Source organism: Silene latifolia, chromosome 3, assembly GCF_048544455.1.
Source record: "Silene latifolia isolate original U9 population chromosome 3, ASM4854445v1, whole genome shotgun sequence".
In the NCBI taxonomy this organism is placed as follows: domain Eukaryota; kingdom Viridiplantae; phylum Streptophyta; class Magnoliopsida; order Caryophyllales; family Caryophyllaceae; genus Silene; species Silene latifolia.
The window spans coordinates 71,165,432-71,175,325 of NC_133528.1; the positions used below are offsets into that span (position 1 = coordinate 71,165,432).

At 39.7% G+C, this 9,894-nt stretch overlaps 1 non-coding gene across 1 annotated transcript; it reads left to right on the plus strand.

Moving 5' to 3' along the window:
• The first annotated feature begins 7,617 nt into the window (after positions 1-7,617).
• LOC141650821 (small nucleolar RNA R71) lies at positions 7,618-7,724 on the plus strand. The gene has a single exon (XR_012546834.1). It is a non-coding gene; the product is annotated as a small nucleolar RNA R71 (small nucleolar RNA).
• The last annotated feature ends 2,170 nt before the right edge of the window (positions 7,725-9,894 follow it).

Sequence of the window (9,894 nt, forward strand, 5' to 3'; positions counted from 1 at the left end):
CAATAATAAAGCAAAGAATAATAGAAGTACTTGATGCTTGATTGGAAGGTTGTCAATCTCCCAATAATAACCCAAATAATCTTCAATTACCCAAAATAAAGGATGAACAAGAGAGAGATTAAGGAAATAAAACTTGTATTAAAACTTGATTAAATGTTGATTACAAGATTAAAGAGAGATTTGATTGATATTAACTACACTAAAGATTGCTAAGAAGAACATGCTCTTCTAATTAGACTAATGGGGTATTTATAGTGGGGATTAGTTACATAAATTAGGGTTTACTAAGGGCTTAAATGACGATTAAGTCCTTGAGGAATCGCCGGTCTCTAGGGAGACTCCAGTCTCTTTTTCGCCGGTCTTAGAAAAAGATGCGCATCCTTCCTTGAAGTTGTAGAAGACGAAAAGACTGTCAGGGAATCCGGGCGTCTTAGGCACAGGACGGGCGGATTTGGGCGTTTCTGGACGGGCGTCCAGAAGGGGAAGACGGGCGTCTTCTGTAGGTTTTGCCCGGGCGTCTTGTGAAGGAAGACGCTCGGATTGTAGGCCTTGGACGGGCGTCTTCAGGGCAATCCGCTCGGATTGTCAAACAGTTTCATTCCTTCTTCTTTTCTTCCTTTTTCTTCATAGAATCCTTGAGGATTTCCTCGGGGATGCAAGGATCTTTTCTCATCATTGCCCATCTACTATAGTATGTACAAAGGCCTTCTAATCTTGTCTCTCCTTGATGCTTGGTCATTTAATTCAATCTATTTAGCTTCATTTTGCCATGAAAATGCAAGGTTTGCACTCCTTTCCTACCAAGGACACAAAACCTCAAAGAATATGCAAAACAAAGAACTAAAGACAATAAATGACCCAAATATGCACTAAAAAGCATGGGGACAAGACTAATTCGGGGACTAAATGTGCTTAAATTATGGTCACATCAAATATCCCCAAACCGAACCTTTGCTCGTCCCGAGTAAAGAGGTGACAAAGACTAGGACCATTATTTAAACTAACCTAATAACATAGCCGATATGAGACAATTAGCGGGTCTCACTCCGCCCTTTCAACTCACAACAAGACAACCATGAGGTAGGATGCCTTCTTGCAAGGCAAGGTGGGTCTTGCCAAAATGGCGACACATCCAAACATTAAGCACACAAAATCAAGTAATGAATGCATCTACAAAAAAATAGCCACTTTCCTCATCTAAGTGGCGGAAATTATCTACAAGGGAAGCAATTCAAGGGTACACACTCCTTCATAGATGCAATTTCTTCAAACTACTAAGCCTAGAAGGATACCAATAAATCACCTCCAAATTGTGTCAAGCTAGGGTACTTTTGTCCTCAATCGTTAAATGCTTTTGTCAATAATAGACTCCCTATGGTGTTAGAAACACTGGAGGATTGCGGAATTCCCCCTCTTGCCTAGACAAGAAGAAGGGTCGTCCCCTCTCTACCATGCACAAAAATGGATACGATGGATAAAGGGATCAATAGATATTTAAGTTTCATTTTGGGAGTTTGCTTTGTTGTTGTTTTTCCTCCTAATTTCTTGTGGCATATAACATTTGAGAACACTTTCTTTTGCCATTTCTTTGATGTTTGGAAATTCAATACTTGACAACTTTCAACTTTTTGCATTTTCTTTTGAACATACATTTTCAAAGTCACCCCATATGTAGTGAGGGTGTCTTATATTTGAAGCTTTAGGAGTCTTCATTTTTGCTCCTCTTTTCATTTGATGCATTTTTGCAAACTTTCTTTCACTTTTCATTTCATTGAACTCAAATTGATTTCTTTTTGTGCCCATTCCCTTTGATGACAAATATGTGGTAGAACATGGATGATGGATGGATGCATGGTTTCAAGGGTCACCTTGGAATAAACGGTAGCCAAAGAGTTATCACACCACAAGGTACTCTTGACTAGGCCTTAATCCATGGGTCAAAGGATACTAGCATGACACATCCTAGGGTGTTTTACAAGCATTCTAACAAGCAAAGTCTTAAGAAGAAAAAACATCTACTAGGGCCTATATACACTTGTCAAGTTTCCCAAGTAGACGGTTTCACAAAATGTTTCTAACATGCAAACTACATGCCATGATGCAACTAACATATATACATCCTAATGCATATGATTCTACCAACTAGTATGCCGAATAAGCTAAATGCAAGTCCTAGATTCACATTGTTATACCGCATCAATCAAAATAAAGCCACATAGTCATTAACATAAAGAGGAAAAAGGAGATTGGAAAGATCATACCATGCGGTCTTCAATATCCTCATGTCTCGGATGTGGCGTAGTCAATCAATGTGAACAAGGATAGAACAAACACAATATATACAACAATATATACATGACTATACTACAAAGGAAATGAACTTGTTTTTTGTTTTTGAAATTTTTGATTTTTTTGAATTTTTGGAATAAAAGTTGAGTTAGAATTCCCCATCTCCACACTAATATGGGCATTGTCCTCAATGGCCAAAATGATGGGAAATAATGAAAACATGATGCATGAATTCTACACTTAATGCAAGCTATACTATACTACACTACATGATGCATGGGTTTTTGTTTATGACAGAGAGCGTAATTTAGATTACCTCCCGTTGCGTATGCATGTACTTCCCCAAACCGAGATAGACATTATTTCTAATGTCCTAAAATTGGGGGTAGTTCATGCACACAAGATGCAATGCATGAAACTAAATTGTCATTTTGGATTTTCAAAAGTGGGAACAATAAAATAAGAACACCTCAATGGGGCCGAGGTGTTAGTCCTCTATGTTGCTAGGACTCTCCAACCATGATCAAGATAAAATAAATAAAACAAAGAAAGAAGTAGACAAACCTTAAGAGGGTAGGAGCCTCCAAAGCTTGCTAGTCTTCCACCATATCATCATTGTCATCATCTTCCTCAATAGAAGTGGACTCATCACCACTTCCCTCTTCACTTCCTTGCTCACTTCCTTCATCATCCTCTTATTCATTAGCCTCTTCATCTTCATTTACCTCTTCATCAATGTCCCCATTAACAACCTCATCACCGACAACCTCATCGTCACCCGGTATCTCACCCCTAGATGCACTTGGAAAGAAGACTTCCCTATACGCCCAACTAGGCAAAGGACATGAAGGATCAAGTAGTCCTTGCCTAGCTAAATGAAGGAGGGGTGGATATTGGGCTAAGTATGCATCTTCCCGATCCTTATAAGCTTGTTTGTGCATCTCTTGCATAAGTAGAGTCATGTAGTCATTGCTTGCTTTAACACCTTCGGGTTTGAACTCTTGATATTTGAATGGATAGGGTTGTGTGACAATGGAGGAGTAGGGCATTTCAATTTCACCCCTTTGTTGACGGATGATGTATTCGGCTTCCTTTGAGAGGGGAAGAAGGTAGTTTGTCCTATGGACACTCAAGCGGCATATCTTGGAAGGCAAAGTAAAAGATCTAGCGTCATTGGTGAGCCACCCATATTTGGTGTCAAGAGGGTTATGAGTGACCCACTTGTACTTGTTAATCATGGCATCCATGTCAATGAGATGACCCCCTTTTTTCGCCACATACTTGTTATCCTTGTTGAAATTCGGATCAAAGTACTTAGCCAAAAGAGTAACTAGACCTCCATTTACAATAAAAGCGGTGCCTTACTTTCCACAATCAACATTGAGCCATCTTTCCACCAAAAGCCTTAGAGAATTGTAAGGCTTGGTGAATTCCCTTCCAATATTTAAGGCCGACTCAAGTAGAACACAATCGAGCTTGGTAAAGTGGTTAGTGTCTTTTCTTGCAATGATAGTATTCCCGATGACCTTGTGCCATACTCTAATGCCCGGATGGTGGACTAATAGAGCGCGACTAGCATGAAAGTTTTCAAATTTTCTCCCAGAAATCGCCTCCCAAAGAGGAGCGGGGTCATATTTTTCGGGCTTCTTATAATAACGAGGTGTATCACTAAGATCTAATGCTTTACCCAAATCATCAAAGGTGATGCGCCTACTCACATTGGCAAGGCGGAACTCGATGTTTTCTCTAGTCTCTACCTTAGTTACTTTCAATGAACTCAAGAATTCCAAGGTAAGGGAGGGGTATGTCAATTCTCTTGTAGTAAATAATTTTCCCAACCCCATGGCTTCAAAGAAGGCTTTTGTTTGTTCAAGGACACCCAATTTGTTCAAGGCATCTTCACATATGAATTTGGTTGGTAGAAAGGATTTCCTAGCATACTTGGCAAATGTATCCCTATGGGAGTTAGAAATGAAAATTATCTCCGGATAGTTTGATAATTGAGCAATTTCCGGAGTTGTTGATGTTGTTGCTTCCAAGGGAGGATTTTGTTGTTGTTGAACTTCCAAGTTTGCACTAGCAACCACCATAGCCAAAGAGGCTTTCTTTGCTTGAAGACATTGTTGCCTTGTTGAGAGTGCCTTTGCCTTATGCGCCTTTGTTGATCCTTTTGTTCTTGCCATTGATGAGAATACTAAGAAAAGAGTGAAAATCTTCAATTTCCAAGTATACCCAAATCGATTTTAAGATGAAAGGCTTTGCCTTTGCAATTCAAAAATCGACTCAAGGTTGAAGATTTTGGTGCTTGGATTGATTTTTGTTGGAAAAAGAGTGATTAATTGTTGTTGAAAGGAAGTTTGGATTTGATTTTGTTGAATTTTGTTGAGGAAATCTTGTTTTGGTGATGGAGAGGATGAGGGTTTTGAGTTTTGGGGTTTATGGGTAGTGTTTTGAATGAATGAATGAAGAAATGAATGTGGAAGGGGTATTTAAAATACCCGAGAATTTTGAAACCGCAGGGGAAGACGGGCGTCTTTCCTTCGGGACGCTCGGATTCTGCTTATTCTGGGTTCAGGATTCTCGCCTAAAGACGGGCGTCTTTCAGACAATCCGCTCGGATTCTTTGACTGCGGGACGAGCGGATTCTTACACAGTAAGCTTTCTTATTTTGCACAGGCAAAAAGACGGGCGTCTTTCTGCAAAGACGGGCGGATTCTTCAAGACGAGCGTCTTCTCTGCTGGGACGCTCAGATTCTTCAACAGTCCCAAAATTTTAATTTTTCAGTTAAAATGGACGGGCGGATTCGGCCAAAGACGGTCGGATTCACTGAAGACGAGCGTCTTCCTATCAAGGACGCTCGGATTCTCCCTGGTCTACCCGGATTCAGTTCCATCCGTGCACTTGCATATCCCTTGTCATTTTTCATTCTTCAAATCCCGTGTTCCTCATTGTAGGGGCACTACTAAGGCATGAATAGCCTAGGCAATTGCTATCCCCACACTAAGCTAAAGCACTACACATCAATTAAATCATTAGTCCCTCCCTCACTTCTCTCAAAAATGATAATTACCTTGATCAAAGCATAAAAATCCAAAAATGACAAAAATGCAATGTAAGAATTAAAATGCGAGTTAGGGAGTTAGAAATATTTACAAATGGTGGTTTAGGGAGGACTCCACCAAACTCTCATCCTTAGTGAGATGTCATGGGGGCATGTCCAAGGTGTTGTTGATGTTTCTCAACACCTTGAAGAAGTAGTCAAAAGCTTGTTCATTATCATGATAAAGATCTTCAATAGACCTTTGCCCTTGTTGTCCTTCATGTTGGTCTTTATCGATAGCATTACCAATATAGGGATTGAAAATCCCTTCAAACTCATCGTCCCAAAGACCACAAACTTCATCTACTTGATCACTAAAGATCTCTTGAGTTGATAGAGACAACTCTCCCACTTTCTTGTCTTGGCCAATGAGGCCATCCTCTTCATTGCTTGACTTTGGTGAGCTTTTCAAGCTCTCTTTGTTACAATTCACTTGCTCTTTGAATGGAGCATCATCAATTTTCTTCTTCCATTGGAATTCCGACTTCTTCCTATCATCCTTCCGGCTATAATGATCAACCATAAAACATGGTTCATGCAAATGGGGAGCTCTCATGGTCTTGTCAAGATTGAAAGTTATGCTCTCATCTCCCACTTCTAGAGTGAGCTCTCCATGCTTCACATCAATCACCGCACCCGCGGTATGTAAGAAAGGTCTTCCTAGAATGATTGGAATGTTGGAGTCTTCTTCCATGTCAACAATGACAAAGTCCACCGGGATGAAAAATTTCCCAACTCTTACGGGAACATCTTCCCATATCCCTAATGGTGTCTTCGTCGATCTATCGGCCATTTGGAGTGTGATATTGATGCATTTAAGCTCTCCCATCCCTAACCTTTTACTCACCGAGTACGGCATAACACTCACACTAGCCCCTAGATCACATAAGGCTTTGTTGATCGTGGTGTCACCAATGGTACATGGTATTATGAAGCTTCCCGAATCTTTAAGTTTTGGAGGTGAACTCCCTTGAAGTATTGCACTACTCACCTTAGTGAAGGCGATAGTCTCAAGCTTCCGGATCGACTTATTCTTTGTAAGGATGTCTTTCATGTATTTTGCATAGGCCGGCATGTGATTGATTAATTCCGTGAAAGGAATTGAGACTTCAAAATTCTTCACAATTTCCATAAATTTTCCAAGTTGGTCATCAAATTTGGGCTTGGCTTGACGACTCGAAAAAGGAAGTCTAATCACAATGGGCTGCTTCTCCTTGACCTTGTTTTCATTTTTCTTTGAAATTTCTTCTTTTGATTGTTCTCCATCCTTGGAGTTTTGCACAATTTCTTCTTTGTCACTAGCTTCCACAACTTCATCCTCAACTTGCTTATTTGGTGCTTCATATCTTGTACCACTCCTCAAGTGAATGGCACTAACCGTTTCATGTCTTGGGGGATTACTTTGAGGTGGTAATTGCCCCTTTTGTCTTTGTGAGCTTCAAGATGCTAGTCGAGTCAATTGAGTTTCCAACATTTTGGTGTGAGCTAGGATGTTGTTGATGGTGATTTCCTTTGCTTGACTATCCTTTTGCATTTGAGTGAAAAACTCTTGTTGATTCTTTTGCATTTGGAGGACCGCTTTTTGAACATCAAAACCTTGGTCATTTTGTTGATTGTATGGAGTTTGATTTTGGTAACCTTGGTTTTGGTTGTAAAAGGACCTTTGATTTTGGTTTCTCATGGGAGGTGGGGTGTATGTTGGTTGAGGGTTTTGAACATTTTGGCTTTTGTATGAGAGATTTGGATGAAATTTGGTGTTTTCATTGTAATAGTTTGAATAAGGGGTACCACTCTTGTATGCTTGAAAAGCATTCACTTGTTCATTTGTTCCCCTACATTCACTTTAGTCATGTCCCAAAGTTCCACAATTCTCACATATCCCACTTGGGATTGATGAAGATGCCGTCATGGCATTAACATGATGCTTTGGTGATTTTGAGGCTTCTTCAAGTCTAGCCATAACTTTTCAAACTTCAAATTGATGGTATCAATGTGAGCACTAAGTTGAGCACCCAATTGAGTAATGGAGTCCACTTCATGCTTTCCTCCTCTAGTAGCCTTGCGAGGTCTACTATATTGTGAGTTATGGACCGCCATTTCCTCAATTTTGTTCCAAGTTTGATTGTCGTCAACTTCGGTGAACATTCCATTTGATCCCATGTTGAGAATGTTTCTTGAATCTTCATAAAGACAGTTCCAAAATTGTTGTACCAAGAACCACTTACTAAGTCCATGGTGAGGACATGAGCGACAAATTCCTTTGAATCGCTCCCAAGATTCATACAAAGATTCTTCATCTCTTTGCTTAAAGCCCGTAATTTGAGCTCTTAGCATGTTAGTCTTTTCCGGTGGATAGAACTTTTTGTAGAAAGCTAGAGCCAATTTCTTCCAAGAATCAATTCCGAGAGTAGCCTTATCAAGGCCTTTCAACCATTGTTTCGCGGTGCCAATTAGAGAAAAAAGAAATAAGACCCATCGAATTTGGTCTTGAGTTACACCGGTTTGAGATATCGCATCACAATAGTCACAAAAAGTCTCCATATGAGAATGAGGGTCTTCACTAGGCATCTCCCCAAATTGGCTTCTTTCGACTAATTGGATAAATGCGGAGTTGGCAATGAAATTTCCGGTTAGATGTTGTGGTGTGGGAGTACCATTGGGTAGGTTCTCCTCGGTGGGTACGGAATGTGATGAAAACTTAGGCATTGTTGGTTGATTTTGTGTTGAATTTTGTGTTGGGTTCTCCTCACCTTCTCTTGCAAAAGGGTTGATAAACTCAATAGTATTTGGTTGAATGTCTACAACCTCACCGATACCTCTCAAAGTTCTCCTAGCAAGTCTTCTATTGGTTGTCAAAGTCCTTTCAATTTCGTGATAAAAGGGTAACAAGTTACCTTGTGACCTTCTAGACATGCAAAATATCAAACAACTCGAAAATAATTAGAACAAACCTTGAGGAGTTTTACTTCCCCAAGGCAAAGAAAGACACAACTAATAATAATATAAGAAAATCTAAATCAAGTTAACACCGTCCCCGGCAACGGCGCCATTTTTGGTCGTGATCCCTCGATGGGGTTTAGTTTTCAGTACTTGTCGTTAGGAGCACCTAGACCAAAACACAATTTATAACTTCACAAACAACTCTACAATTAGTAAAGAGGCAAGTAAAGGTCGGATCCCAAGGGACGGGAATTGAGATGAGTTTTTCTATTGCAACTAGTGGTGTCTAAGGGTGTCACAATTGGGGTTTGAAGTAGAAGATCACTAAACTAAAAACCAATAAAAGTAAACAAGCAAGATGAATTGAAAGGGATATAAACAATTGATAAAAAGCACTAGGGTGTCATGGGATCATAGGGGATTCATGGGAATTGATCATACAAACATATTCTCAAATTATAAGCAAGCAATTATTGTTGTGATGGATCGAGTTGGTTTATATCTTATAATCCTAGGAAAGTTTGGATCCCGGAGCCGAATCGATTAGATTGTACAACACCTACAAGTCGACTTAATCTTCCCTACTCAACTATATGCATGGTCTAATGAGACTCGAGTTGGTTTATGTCTTACAAGTCTCATTGAAAAGATAGGTGATGGGTAAAAAATGCAAGGATTCATAGGCTCACATTTCATCAAACATAATATGTGCATAAGTTGAGATCACAACAAGCAAGCAAATAAACTATGAAAACATATTAGATTAAGCATGAATCATTCCCCATGTTGGTTTCCCCTAATTACCCATTAACCCTAGCTAAGGAAACTACTCACTCATTATCATGTTGAACATGCTAGCAAGGTTGTCAATCATACCAACAAAGTAAAACATGATGAATAAATGAAGATAATTAACAATAATTAAAAAGGGATTAAGAGAATTATACCTACTAATGATTCCAATAATAAAGCAAAGAATAATAGAAGTACTTGATGCTTGATTGGAAGGTTGTCAATCTCCCAATAATAACCCAAATAATCTTCAATTACCCAAAATAAAGGATGAACAAGAGAGAGATTAAGGAAATAAAACTTGTATTAAAACTTGATTAAATGTTGATTACAATATTAAAGAGAGATTTGATTGATATTAACTACACTAAAGATTGCTAAGAAGAACATGCTCTTCTAATTAGACTAATGGGGTATTTATAGTGGGGATTTGTTACATAAATTAGGGTTTACTAAGGGCTTAAATGACGATTAAGTCCTTGAGGAATCGCCGGTCTTTAGGGAGAGTCCGGTCTCTTTTTCACCGGTCTTAGAAAAAGATGCGCATCCTTCCTTGAAGTTGTAGAAGACGAAAAGACTGTCAGGGAATCCGGGCGTCTTAGGCACGGGACGGGCGGATTTAGGCGTTTCTGGACGGGCGTCCAGAAGGGGAAGACGGGCGCCTTCTGGAGGTTTTGCCCGGGTGTCTTGTGAAGGAAGACGCTCGGATTGTAGGCCTTGGACGGGCGTCTTCAGGGCGATCCGCTCGGATTGTCAAACAGTTTCTTTCCTT